This window comes from Saccopteryx leptura, chromosome X (genome assembly GCF_036850995.1).
Source record: "Saccopteryx leptura isolate mSacLep1 chromosome X, mSacLep1_pri_phased_curated, whole genome shotgun sequence".
Lineage (NCBI taxonomy): Eukaryota > Metazoa > Chordata > Mammalia > Chiroptera > Emballonuridae > Saccopteryx > Saccopteryx leptura.
Window position 1 is genome coordinate 138,514,853 of NC_089516.1, and position 13,902 is coordinate 138,528,754.

The 13,902-nt window shown below is 41.0% G+C and overlaps 1 pseudogene; it reads right to left on the bottom strand.

Annotated features, from left to right (window-relative positions):
• The window catches only part of LOC136386502 (histone-lysine N-methyltransferase PRDM7-like), a 39,543-nt pseudogene extending 25,996 nt beyond the window's left edge, over positions 1–13,547 (bottom strand).
• Positions 13,548–13,902: the final 355 nt, after the last annotated feature.

A 13,902-nucleotide genomic window follows, 5' to 3' on the forward strand; every position in this document is an offset into this window, starting at 1 on the left:
GGAACTGAAATCTCCAAATGATTTTCTCTTACCCAATTTTCATTTAGTATGGTGTCCAGAGAGTCTTGCTTCACCAGGATGGGGCACTGGTTTCTGGGCCTGCTCTGAGCCACTTGCAGTGAGCAAGTTTGCTGTTCCTGACAATTCCTTCAAACTGGACTCCTGACTGAATGGGGTCCTGGACACTGCCTTCAATGTGAAAGTCACATAGTAAAAGATAACATGCTTTTATTTAATTCTGTAGGACTTACGATATATTTTCACATGCATGACTTCAATTAATGCTTCAATGACCTTTGGAAGAATTGGGAGTATGACTATTAGAGGGAAAAGAAAGAGCCTATGTGGGTAGTGAATCCAATACTGAAACTCATGTTTTCAGGCTCTTTCATTTCAACTTTCTATATAATAGAGTGAGGAATATTGGTAAGAGAGTAAATAAATAGTTGGCAGAAACATATCTAGACAAAAAAGAAAATGATGCTGAATTTTCAAATTGCTATATTTTGAAAAGAATCTTTTTAATTACATTAACTGGTTCCAATCAATTCTGTTTGAATAAGATTGTAACTCTAGCTAGTTCATTTCAGTTTCATGATCTATAACATGCTAATTTTTAATGTTACAGTGATATGAAATATAATGATGTTCATTATATTGTTTTGTGAGCTTCTTAATACAGTATGAATGTGAGATATCAGTCCTGCTATTGATTTATTCCTCACCCATGTCCATATTTAAAATCTCATAAAAGTAATCCAGCATTTATTGACCAACTTCTGGTTTAATTTGTAAATATAAAATAATTCATTCAACAGATACTAATTGGGCCCTCGGAAGCCTGAGCTGGGCCTGGAACTTCTGAGAAGAATCAGGCATGGACCAGTCTCTCAAAAGAGCTCACAGCACAGAAGGAGACATGCTGAACAAATGATTCCAAACAAGATGAGAGTGGCCTAATCAGAGCTGAGAGAAAGAACTTACTTTCTCCTACAGGAATAGGCATTTGAAACCAGTTTCAGATGGATGACTTTCTGTTGAATTATGTATAACATATATGAAGTCCTTAAGTCATGTTACTGTTTGTTGGTTTTCAGACATCAAACCTGGAGCTCCTCAGAGATGGGAGATGCTTTCTTTTATTATAGTTGGTGGCTCTGATTCTGGGAAGCCTATAATCCTTCTTCCTCTGGGACCATCCACTGTACAAACTACCCATATACCATTAAGCTTCCCTTAGTCAGAGAGTCTTAGTGCCTCTCTCACTTCAGCACAGCAGAGAAAACTGCAGTTGAAATCAGTCAGATGAGTGGTGGAGCATCGGCCCAGTGTGTGAATGTCTTGGGTTTGATTCCCATCCAGGGCACACAGGAGAAGCACCCATCTGTTTCTCCACCACTTCCCCTCTCACTTCTCTCTCCCTCTCTTTCTCTCTTCCCCTCCTGCAGCCATGGCTCAATTGGAGCGAGTGGGCCCCTGGTGCTGAGGATGGCTTCATGGCCTCCACCTCAAGTGCTAAGAGTTCAGTTGCTGAGCAACAGAACAATGCTTACAATGGGCAGAGCATCATCCCCTATTGGGCTTGCCTACTGGATCCCAGTTGGAGCACATGTGGGAGTCAGGCTCTGCCTCCCCTCCTTTCACTGAATTAAAGAAGGAAAGAAAGAAAGAAAAAGAAGAAAGAAAGAAAGAAAGAAAGAAAGAAAGAAAGAAAGAAAGAAGAATGGGAGGGGTAGAGGGAGTGTGGGAAGGAGGGAGGGAGGAGAAGGAGGGAAGGAAAGAGAGAAGGAAGAAAGTAAAAAAGAGAAGGGGGAAGGAGGGAGGGAGGGAGGGAGGGAGGAAGACAAGAAGACAGAAAGAAAGAAGGAAGGACAGGTAAGGTTTAAATGAGTTAATTTATGTAGATTTCTTTTTTAAAATCTATTGACTTAAGAGAGAGAGAAAGGGAGAGAAGGAGGGAAGAAGAGAGAGAGAGAGAGAGAGATTGATTTGTTGTTCTACTTAGTTGTGCATTCATTGGTTGCTTCCAGTATGGGCTCTGACTGGGGATCGAACCCACAGCTTTGGTGTATCAGTATAGTGCTCCTGAGTTACCCAGCCATTGCTCATATGGAATTCTTAAAATCAGAAACAATGTGAAAATAAAACAAGTGGTAGCTACTATTGTTGCTGTTGTTATTAACTATTAAGATGATGATGATGCCTGAGCAGGCAGTGGTGCAGTGGATAGAGTATTGGACTGGGATTCTGAGGACCCAAGTTCGAGACCTCAAGGTAGCCAGCTTGAGTGAGGGCTCATCTGGTTTGAGCAAAAGCTCACCAGCTTGGACTCAAGGTCACTGGCTCGAGCAAGGGGTTACTCGGTCTGCTGAAGGCCCGCGGTCAAGGCACATATGAGAAAGCAATCAACGAACAACTAAGTTGTCACAATGCGCAAAGAGAAACTAATGATTGATGTTTCTCATCTCTCCATTCCTGTCTGTCTGTCCCTGTCTATCCCTCTCTCTGATTCTCCCTCTGTCTCTGTAAAAAAAAAAGATGATAATGATGATGTTATCAGACATTGTGTTGAAAAGATAAGGAAAGGAAGGCAGCACTTCCTAAGATAGTCTGCATTTTTCAACTATTACCTGCATTTATAACCATGATGAAAATTAATTTGTCAATAGGATTTGGGAAATACTCACCTTCTGGTGTTTCCTCTGTTCTGCTCTGAAGGTCATCCAAGAAGGCTTAAGTAAAAGATGACGAGAAATTAGTGATTTGGTTGGTAAATGTTTCCAAAATCTGGAGATTTTTATTAGACACACAGAATTGTGAATCAGTAACATGAGGAAAATTAAAGGATAATTGAAAAATGTTTTCTGAGGTATCATTCGGGTCTATGCTTCTATTAAGGGTATCAACTAATTTTCTTAAAATGTTAAAAAAATAAAGGATTATCTATGTTTCATCCTATGATCATAAGGTATCTGTTAAATATTTTAAAATAGTAAATTGTTCTAAAAAGAAAAAAGAAACTGGACCTGACCAGGCAGTGGTGCAGTTAATAGAGCCTAGGATTGTGATGCTGAGGACCCAGGTTCGAAACCCCGAGGTTGCTGGCTTGACTGTGGGCTAATACAGCTTGAGTGCCAGCTCACCAGCTCGAGAGTGGGGCTGCCAGCTTGAGCATGTGATCATAAGCATGACCCCCTGGTCACTGGCTTTTGTCCAAGGTCTCTGGCTTTAACAAGGGGTCATTCACTCTGCTGTAGCTCCCCCCCATCAAGGCACATATGAGAAAGCAATCAATGATAAACAAAGGAGCCAAAATGAAAGACTGATGATGCTTCTCATCTCTCTCCCTTCCAGCCTATCTGCCCCTGTCTGTCCCTCCCTCTGTCTCTCTCTCACACACACACTCTTTCTCTCACTAAATAAAAAAGAAAAAAAATTGACTGTTCATGTGAAAAATATAATAAAGGTCACAAAACTAGACAGAAAGTCCATTTCTTTAACATGACACTTTCTCCTTTCTGTCTTCTTGTTTTAATTTTTTAAAAATTTGCATGAGGAGATGATGTCACAGTAATGATGGGGTAGGAGGCGATACCAATAAATCTCTCCCAAAACTCAACAAGATCTTCAACCAGAAACAGAAAAACCTCTCCTTGAAGCTTCCAGATGTTTCGCAATACACCCGAAGGTATGGTTGAGTGATAAATTGGCTAAATATATAATCAAACCCTGAAGGAAATAGGGAGTAAGAAATACTCCGCCTTCCTCACTAACCTAAACAGGGCGGCTTTCATTGGGAACTGAGAATATAGAAACTGAGGCAGGCAAAGGGGGTGAAGAGATCCAGGCCGCGGCACAAATGGATGAACCAGGCTGTGGCACAGAGATCCAAGCCGAGGAAAAACTGTTCCTATGGCAACCCGGGCAATACAAGCTAACACTCGCGCCAAACCCAGACAAAGAAAGACAAGTGGGGCAGCCATTTACCTCGATCCCCTGGTCGGCGCACGTAGATAGTGGGCGAGAGATTTCTTCCAAAGCCCCGGGAGTGGGCACCCGTGTTGTCCCACAGAGAGGCAGAGACAGAGGCCTTTGTGAGGGCCGAAAGCAAAATCTCGGGCCACCCAAGTGCCTTGGAAAAGCCGCGCACGGGGATGGAGCAAGAGCCAATTCCAATGCTGGAACTTTTTCGTGTGGGTAAGGGTTTCACTCAGAGGGTGAGGTGGCGGCCGGCCTGATATCCTGGTCTGTGCATGCAGATAGTGAGTGAGAGATTCCTCCGAGTGCCTCGGCAGTGCGCGCCTGTGTTATCCCACAGAGGGGCAGAGTCAGGGGCCTTTGTGTGGGCCAAAAGCAGAATCTCGGGCTGCCCCAGCACCTTGCAAAAGCTGTGCACAGGGACGGAGCGAGAGTTTCCTCCAAGCGCCCCGGGAGTGGGCGCCCGTTCGTGTTACCAGAGAGAGTGGCAATGCCAGAGGTCTTTGAGTGGGCAGAAGCCCGCCTGATTATGCTAGCAGCTCTGAATGACTGAGCCTTACCCAGAGCCCTGTGTTGAGTGGAAATAGAGTGGGGAGTTGCCAGCTATTTGAGCCTATTACTATCCAGGCAGAGGCAGCAGCAACCCCATAGCTGGATTATCAGGCTACTAATTGAGGAAGGAAAGACTAGGAGAAAGGCTCCAGGAACACGGACTCTCTTACTATCAGAGCCTATAAATGCTAATGAGCCTCGACTGCCAATGAGACTAAAGCACAATACATGACATCGCCATAGAGACTTATGAACTGCAAACCTCTACCTGAGCATGACAAAGGGGCAGAACCTGGGTACAGAGTCAACAACCAGAAAGAGGGAGAGAAAAGAAAAAGCAAGAAGATAACTTCTCAAAATCAAGAATAATCCGCAGACTTTATAACCTATCACATTTTATTATATTTGTTTGTTTGTTTCTCTTATCTTCATTCTTGATATTTTCTTTCCTCCTCCAATTTGGTCGATTAACTCTCTGCCAGTCTTACTCTCTCCTCTCCTTGAACTACACTACCCATAACTGTTACATCTCCCATTATCTTATCTTTCCTCTTCCTTTCTCTCTATGAGGGTTGCACTCCAAAACCCTTAACCCTCTCTCTCTCTTCTCTTTTTTCTTTTTTCTTCCTTTATTGGTTCCCTCTCTTTTTTCTCTCTCTCTCTTTCTTTTCTCCCTCTATATTAGTTTCTTCCTTTCTCCTTTACATCTCCCCTCATTCAAACCTCAATAATGAACAAATTATCTTATCTGGGACTCAAACTTACGTTTGCGGCATTTTGGGGGGTGTTTACTTCACCTTTTTAACTCACTAGCAGTGCTCCCATCCCTGGATCTTCATTTTATCTAGTTCTTGTTCCACTAAATACAATAGTAATTTTTTCATTTGTCCCTCCATTTTCCTGTTTCCCTCTTATTCCTCTCATTATAACTCTTAGTCAACCAACACCTAAAAGCAAATTATTTTATTCTTGACCCAAATTTTTTCCTTATTTGCTTTTTGTGGGTCCATACCCCCTTCTTTTTTCTTTCTTTTTTTTTTTTTTTGCCCCTTTATTACTTTTCCACAATTCAGGCCCTCCATGAAAGGCATTGTTTGTTATAATTCACAGTTCACCACAAGATTTTCTCAAGAAAGAGGGGAGAGAAGAGGAGAGAAAAAAATGATGGGGGAATAAATTCCTTTTTTATTAATTTTTATTTTATTTTATTTTTCATTATTTCATTATTAATTTAAAAAAAACTCTTTTCAATTTTTTATTTTTTCAACTTTTTATCCTTTATTAAATCTCATTAATACTATCAACAAAACGACCCTCAGATGACATTAATGAAGAGAAAATTGAATATCATGGATACAAAAGAAAGAGAGGTAACACAGCTAGATGAGGAAAATCTATGGAGAAAAAATTTAATATATTGGAAACCTTGGAGCTAAATGATACAGAATTCAAGATAGAAATCCTAAAAATCCTCCAAAACATACAAGAAAACACAGAAAGGCAATTTTGGGAGCTCAGAAAACAACTCAATGAACACAAAGAATATATTTCCAAGGAAATTGAAACTATTAAAAAAATCAAACAGAGAAGAAAAACTCAACTCACGAGCTGAAAAACGAGGTAACAAGCTTAGCTAATAGAACAGGCCAGATAGAAGAGAGGATTAGTGAAATAGAAGACAAGCAACTTGAGGTACAACAGAGAGAAGAAGAGACACAAAAATTTAAAAAATGAGATATCCCTACAAGAATTATCTGTCTCTATCAAAAAGAATAACATAAGAATAATAGGAATCAGAGGGAGAAGAGAGAGAAAATGGAATGGAGAACATACTCAAACAAATAATAGATGAGAACTTCCCAAGCCTGTGGAAAGAACTAAAGCCTCAAATTCAAGAAGCAAACAGAACTCTGAGTTTTCTTAACCCCAACAAACCTACTCCAAGGCACATCATAATGAAATTGGCACAAACCAACTGCAAAGAAAAAATTCTCAAGGCACCCAGGGAAAAGAAGAATACAAAATATAAAGGAAGGCCCATTAGATTATCATCAGATTTCTCAAAAGAAAGTCTAAAAGCTAGAAGAGAGTGGACACCAATATTTAAAGTCCTGAAAGAGAGAAACTTTCAGACACAAATAATATACCCATCAAAGCTATCCTTCAAATATGAAGGAGAAATAAAAACATTCACAGATACAGAAAAGATGAGGGCATTTATCATTAGAAAACTCCCACTCCAGGAATTACTAAAGGGAGTTCTCCAATCAGATACAAAGAACAAAACAAATACAAAGCCACAAGTAAAAGCTCCAAGAAGAATACAATAAAACCAAATTTAAACCGTGACAACAACAAATAGAAAGGGGGGGGGGAGAGGATGGAGATTAACAGTAGCAAAGGATGATGGAGTGCAAAAGTACTCACAAAATAGTGCGCTACAATGAACAGGGTAGGAACTCTTTTCATTACTTAAAGGTAACCACCATTAAAAAACCACCACAGAAGCACATGAGATAAAAAATATAGCAACAGAGGAAAGATGTATGGAATACAACCAAATAAAAACAAAAGATAGAAAAACGAAAGAGAAGGATCAAACAAGACACAAAACTAACAGAAAGCAATCTATAAAATGGAAATAGGGAACTCACAAGTGTCAATAATTACACTAAATGTAAACAGATTAAACTCACCAATAAAAAGGCACAGAGTAGCAGAATGGATTAAAAAAGAAAATCCAACTGTATGCTGCCTACAGGAAACTCATCTGAGTAACAAGGATAAAAACAAATTCAAAGTGAAAAGCTGGAAAACAATACTCCAAGCAAATAACATCCAAAAAAAGCAGGCATAGCAATACTCATATCTGATCATGCTGACTACAAGACAGCAGAAGTATTCAGAGACAAAAGTGGTCATTTCATAATGGCTAAGGGGACACTGAATCAAGAAGACATAACAATTCCTAATATATATGCACCAAACCAAGGAGCACCAAAATATATAAGACAGCTACTTATTGACCTTAAAACAAAAACTGACAAAAATACAATCATACTTGGAGACATCAATACACCGCTGACGGCTCTAGATCAGTCATCCAAACAGAGAATCAACAAAGATATAGTGGACTTAAACAAAACCCTAGAGCACTTGGATATGACAGACACCTACAGGACATTTCATCCCAAAGTGACTGAGTATACATTTTTCTCCAGTGTACATGGATCATTATCAAGAATTGACCATATGTTGGGCCACAAAAACAACATTAGTAAATTCAGAAAAATCGAAATTGTACCAAGCATATTTTCTGATCATAAAGCCTTGAAACTAGAATTCAACTGCAAAAAAGAGGAAAAAAATCCCAAAAAAATGTGGAAACTAAACAACATACTTTTAAAAAATTAATGGGTCAAAGAAGAAATAAGTGCAGATATCAAAAGATATATACAGACAAATGAAAATGACAATACGGGCCCTGGCCGGTTGGCTCAGCGGTAGAGCGTCAGCCTGGTGTGCGGGGGACCCCGGTTCGATTCCCGGCCAGGGCACATAGGAGAAGCACCCATTTGCTTCTCCAACACCCCTCCTTCCTCTCTGTCTCTCTCTTCACCTCCCGCAGCCAAGGCTCCATTGGAGCAAAGACGGCCTGGACGCTGGGGATGGCTCCTTGGCCTCTGCCCCAGGTGCTAGAGTGGCTCTGGTCATGACAGAGCGATGCCCCGGAGGGGCCGAGCATTGCCCCCTGGTGGGCAGAGCATCGCCCCTGGTGTGCGTGCTGGGTGGATCCCGGTCAGGTGCATGAGGGAGTCTGTCTGACTGTCTCTCCCCGTTTCCAGCTTCAGAAAAATACATAAAAAAAAGAAAGAAAGTGACAATACGACATATCAGAATCTACGGGATGCAGCAAAAGTAGTGATAAGAGGGAAGTTCATACCACTTCAGGTATATATGAACAAACAAGAGAGAGCCCAAGTGTACAACTTAACTTCACACCTTAAGGAACTAGAAAAAGAAGAACAAAGACAATCCAAAACCAGCCGAAGAAAGGAGATAATAAAAATCAGAGCAGAAATAAATGAAATAGAGAACAGAAAAACTATAGAAAAAATTAATAGAACAAGGAGCTGGTTCTTTGAAAACATCAACAAAATTGACAAACCCTTGGTAAGACTTACCAAGGAAAAAAGAGAAAAAACTCATATAAACAAAATCCAAAATGAAAGAGGAGAAATAACCACGGGCACCGTAGATATACAAAGAATTATTGTAGAATACTATGAAAAACTTTATGACACTAAATTCAACAATCTAAAAGAAATGGATAAATTCCTAGAACAATATAACCTTCCTAGAGTGAGTCAAGAAGAAGCAGAAAGCCTAAAAAGACCAATTAGTAGAGAAGAAATAAAAGAAACTATTAAAAACCTCCCCAAAAATAAAAGTCCAGGCCCTGCCGGCTATACCAGCGAATTTTATCAAACATTCAAAGAAGACTTGGTTTCTATTCTACTGAAAGTCTTCCAAAAAATTGAAGAAGAAGCAATACTTCCAAACACATTTTATTAGGCCAACATAACCCTCATACCAAAACCAGGCAAGGATGGCACAAAAAAAGAAAACTACAGACCAATATCTCTAATGAATACAGATGCTAAAATACTAAACAAAATACTAGCAAATCGAATACAACAACATATTAAAAAAATAATACATCATGATCAAGTGGGATTCATCCCAGAATCTCAAGGATGGTTCAACATATGTAAAACGGTTAACGTAATACACCAAATCAACAAAACAAAGAACAAAAACCCCATGATCTTATCAATAGACACAGAAAAGGCTTTCGATAAAATACAACACAATTTTATGTATAAGACTCTCAACAAAATGGGTGTAGAAAGAAAATATCTCAACATGATAACGGCCATATATGATAAACCATCAGCTAACATCATATTAAATGGCACTAAACTGAAGGCTTTCCCCCTTAAATCAGGAACAAGACAGGGTTGTCCACTCTCTCCACTCTTACTTAATGTGGTACTAGAGGTTCTAGCCAGAGCAATCAGAGAAGACAAAGAAATAAAAGGCATCCATATTGGAAAAGAAGAAGTAAAGGTATCACTTTTTGCAGATGATATGATCCTATACATTGAAACCCCCAAAGAATCCACAAAAAGACTACTAGAAACAATAAGCCAATACAGTAAGGTCACAGGATACAAAATTAACATACAGAAGTCAATAGCCTTTCTATATGCCAACAATGAAACAATTGAGAATGAACGCAAAAGAATAATTCCCTTCATGATTGCAACAAAAAAAATAAAATACTTAGGAATAAACATAACAAAGAATGTAAAGGACTTATATAATGAAAACTATAAACCATTGTTAAGGGAAATCAAAAAAGATATAATGAGATGGAAGAATTTCCCTTTTTCTTGGTTAGGAAGAATTAATATAATCAAGATGGCCATATTACCCAAAGCAATATACAAATTTAATGCAATTCCCATCAAACTTCCAAAGATGTTTTTTAAAGAAATAGAGCAAAAAATCATCAGATTTATATGGAACTATAAAAAACCCCGAATAGCCAAAGCAATCCTAAAGAAAAAGGATGAAGCTGGGGGCATTACAATACCTGACTTCAAACTATATTATAGAGCCACGACATTCAAAACAGCATGGTATTGGCAGAAAAATAGACACTCAGACCAATGGAACAGAATAGAAAGTTCAGAAATAAAACCACATATATATAGTCAAATAATTTTTGATAAAGGGGCCAACAACACACAATGGAGAAAAGAAAGCCTCTTCAATAAAATGGTGCTGGAAAAACTGGAAAGCCACATGCAAAAGAATGAAACTGGACTACAGTTTGTCCCCCTGTAATAAAATTAACTCAAAATGGATCAAAGATCTAAACATAAGACCTGAAACTATTAAGTACATATAAGAAGACATAGGTACTCAACTCATGGACTTGGGTTTTAAAGAGCATTTTATGAATTTGACTCCAATGGCAAGAGAAATGAAGGCAAAAATTAACGAATGGGACTACATCAGACTAAGAAGTTTTTGCTCAGCAAGAGAAACTGATAACAAAATAAACAGAAAGCCAATGATATTTTCAAACAACAGCTCAGATAAGGGCCTAATATCCAAAATATGCAAAGAACTCATAAAACTCAACAACAAACAAACAAACAATCCAATAAAAAAAATGGGAAGAGGAAATGAACAGACACTTCTCCCAGGAAGAAATACAAATGGCCAACAGATATATGAAAAGATGCTCCTCTTTTTTAGCTATTAGAGAAATACAAATCAAAACTGCAATGAGATACCACCTCACGCCTGTTAGATTATCTATTATTAACAAGACAGCAAATGTTGGAGAGGCTGTGGAGAAAAAGGAACCCTCATATACTGTTGGTGGGAATGTAAAGTAGCACAATCATTATGGAAGAAAGTATGGTGGTTCCTCAAAAAACTAAAAATAGAACTACCCTATGACCCAGCAATCTCTCTACTGGGTATATACCCCCAAAACTCAGAAGCATTGATACGTAAAGACACATGCAGCCCCATGTTCATTGCAGCATTGTTCACAGTGGCCAGGACATGGAAACAATGAAAAAGCCCATCAATAGATGACTGCATAAAGAATATGTGCCACGTATACACTATGGAATACTACTCAGCCATAAGAAATGATGACATCGGATCATTTATAGCAAAATAGTGGGATCTTGATAACATTATACGAAGTGAAATAAGTAAATCAGAAAAAACCAGGAAGTGCATTATTCCATACGTAGGTGGGACATAAAAGTGAAACTAAGAGACATTGATAAGAGTGTGGTGGTTACAGGGGGAGGGGGGAAAGGAAGAGGGAAAGGGGGGGAGGGGCACAAAGAAAACTAGATAGAAGGTGACAGAGAAAAATCTGACTTTGGGTGATGGGTATGCAACATAATTGAACGACAAGATAACCTGGACTTGTTATACTTGAATATATGTATCCTGATTTATTGATGTCACCCCATTAAAAAAATAAAATTATTTTAAAAATAAATAAATAAATAAATAAATAAATAAATAAAAATTTGCATGACCTGTTGTGGCACAATGAATAAAGCTGTGACCTGGAATGCTGAGGTCACCAGTTCAAAACCCCAGGCTTGCCTGGTGAAGGCACATACAAGAAGTAACTACTACAATTTGATGCTTCCTGGTCCTCTCTGCCATCCCCTTCTCTCTCTTTCCTATCTCTAAAATCAATAAATTTAAAATTTTTTATTGATTTTAGAGAGAGAAGAGGGAAGAGATTGAGAAACATTGATTTGCTGTTCCACTCACTTATGCATTTAGTGGTTGATTATTCTTTTATTTATTTATTTATTTATTTATTTATTTATTTATTTATTTATTTTTTAGTGAGAGACAGACAGAAAGGGGGAAGGATGAGAATCATCAGCTTATAGCTGCAGTACCTTAGTTGTTCATAGATTGCTTTCTCATATGTGCCTTGTCCAGGGGACTCTAGCTGAGCCAGTGACCCCTTGATCAAACCAGCAACCTTGGCTTTCAAGCCAGTGATTATGGGGTCATGTCTATGATCTCACACTCAAACCAGGGACCCCGTGCTCAAGATGGTGAACTCATCCTCAAGCCCACAACCTTGGGATTGGGAACCTGAGTCCTGCTTATCCCAGGTTGATGCTCTATCCTCTGTGTTACCACCTGTTCAGGCTTCAGTGGGAGATTCTTATATGGGCCCTGACTGGACATCAAACCCACAACCTTGGTGTATGGGGATGACTCTCTAACAAATTAAGCAACTTGGCCAGGGCTCCTTTCTTTCTTCTTGTTTCAGAATGGCCTTGTCCAGTCTAATGGTACAGTGACCACCTTGCCTCCTTTCCTTCTTATCCTTTCACCTTTACACATTTAACCGTCCTTGCCCTTCCTTAATCATCAGAGTCTGGTCAGCACCAAACAGTCTTGTGGACCACAGAAACCACTTGGGTCAAGTTAGAGATCACATCTGGACTTCAGCTGTGTTTCAATGCTAGACCCATGAACGCAGAAGGACCTTACAGACCACACCCTCATGATACCAGACACACTGAAGACATGGCTGACACAGGTACTGATACAATGGTCCCTACCCTGGCTGACAACCCCAGCTACCTTAATCACCACGATTAATCCTTTCTCATCTGCAATGTGGCCGGCGCCACTCAGGCACCCCTGTCCTAGAGCACTGCTCACCGGCCACACCTTCCTCCTCCTCTTGTGATGAAAAGTGTTCTGAATGAGTTATTTCTTACATGGTTTTATACTTTTATGCCGTTCCTGCTCATTAACACATCTATAAATACGTGTAATTATTTACACATGGAAGCAGTATGGTAAATCGCCCCTTACTGCACAATGTGTTTGCATCTCACTCGTTTGCTAAACGCAAGTTCTGTCCCTCGTTAGCTGTTGAGAGGGCAGGGACCTGACCCGGGGTCGGTTTCTAAAGGGCAGCGCCGTGCCTGCAGCCCCTCACCTCGCTGCCTCCGAGTCCAATCTTCATGTGAGTCCTCAGTGTTCTCCGCCGGGGGTCTGGTGGCCTGCCGGCGGTGACCCATGAAAGCGGGCAGAGGGACTTTAAGGCCTGGGTAGAAACAAAATCGTGGTCCCGAAAGCGAAGTGCTTGAAGAGTGGCCAGGACACTCGGCCAGTCGCGTGGGGCCCTTATTTCCCGCACCCCAGTTCCCGCCCCGCGGTCCCGCCCGCGCCCGTCACCTGTGCACAGCAGCGTGTCCTGGTTCCTCTGCACATTGCGGCAGCGCACCTTCTCCCAGTCACCCATGGCGGCCACCCCTCCCAGAAGAAGTAGGCACGGATGTCCCTGAAGGCGTTGGGGGCCTGGGGGAGACACAGCCACGTGACCCCGCACAGCCATCAGGCAGAACCGCGCCTCGCACCTCGGGTCCCGCCATTCCCATTCCCCGCCGCACCCGTGCTCACCTGCGGCTCCGCTGGCGCTCTCCCCGCTGCTCCCTCAGCACCTCCCAGCAGACTCGCGTCTGCATCTGAGTCCGTGGTGCAGCCCACGTGCTTGAGGGGAGAAGGCACTGAGTCTGACCTCCCGCCCCGAGAGAGGACATGTGGGGCTGGCAGCGGGACCGAGGATGGGCTTGGGCGAGGGGCCAGGGACCAGAGGCTGTGGGGGCAAGGGAATGAGGGGCTGAGGGGGCGCTGGGATGAGGAGACAAGGATCTGAAGGACCGCGGAGAACTGGAGTACTCAGGGTGTTGGCAGTCTCAGCACTTACGGGGTTCAGTGTTCCTCTGG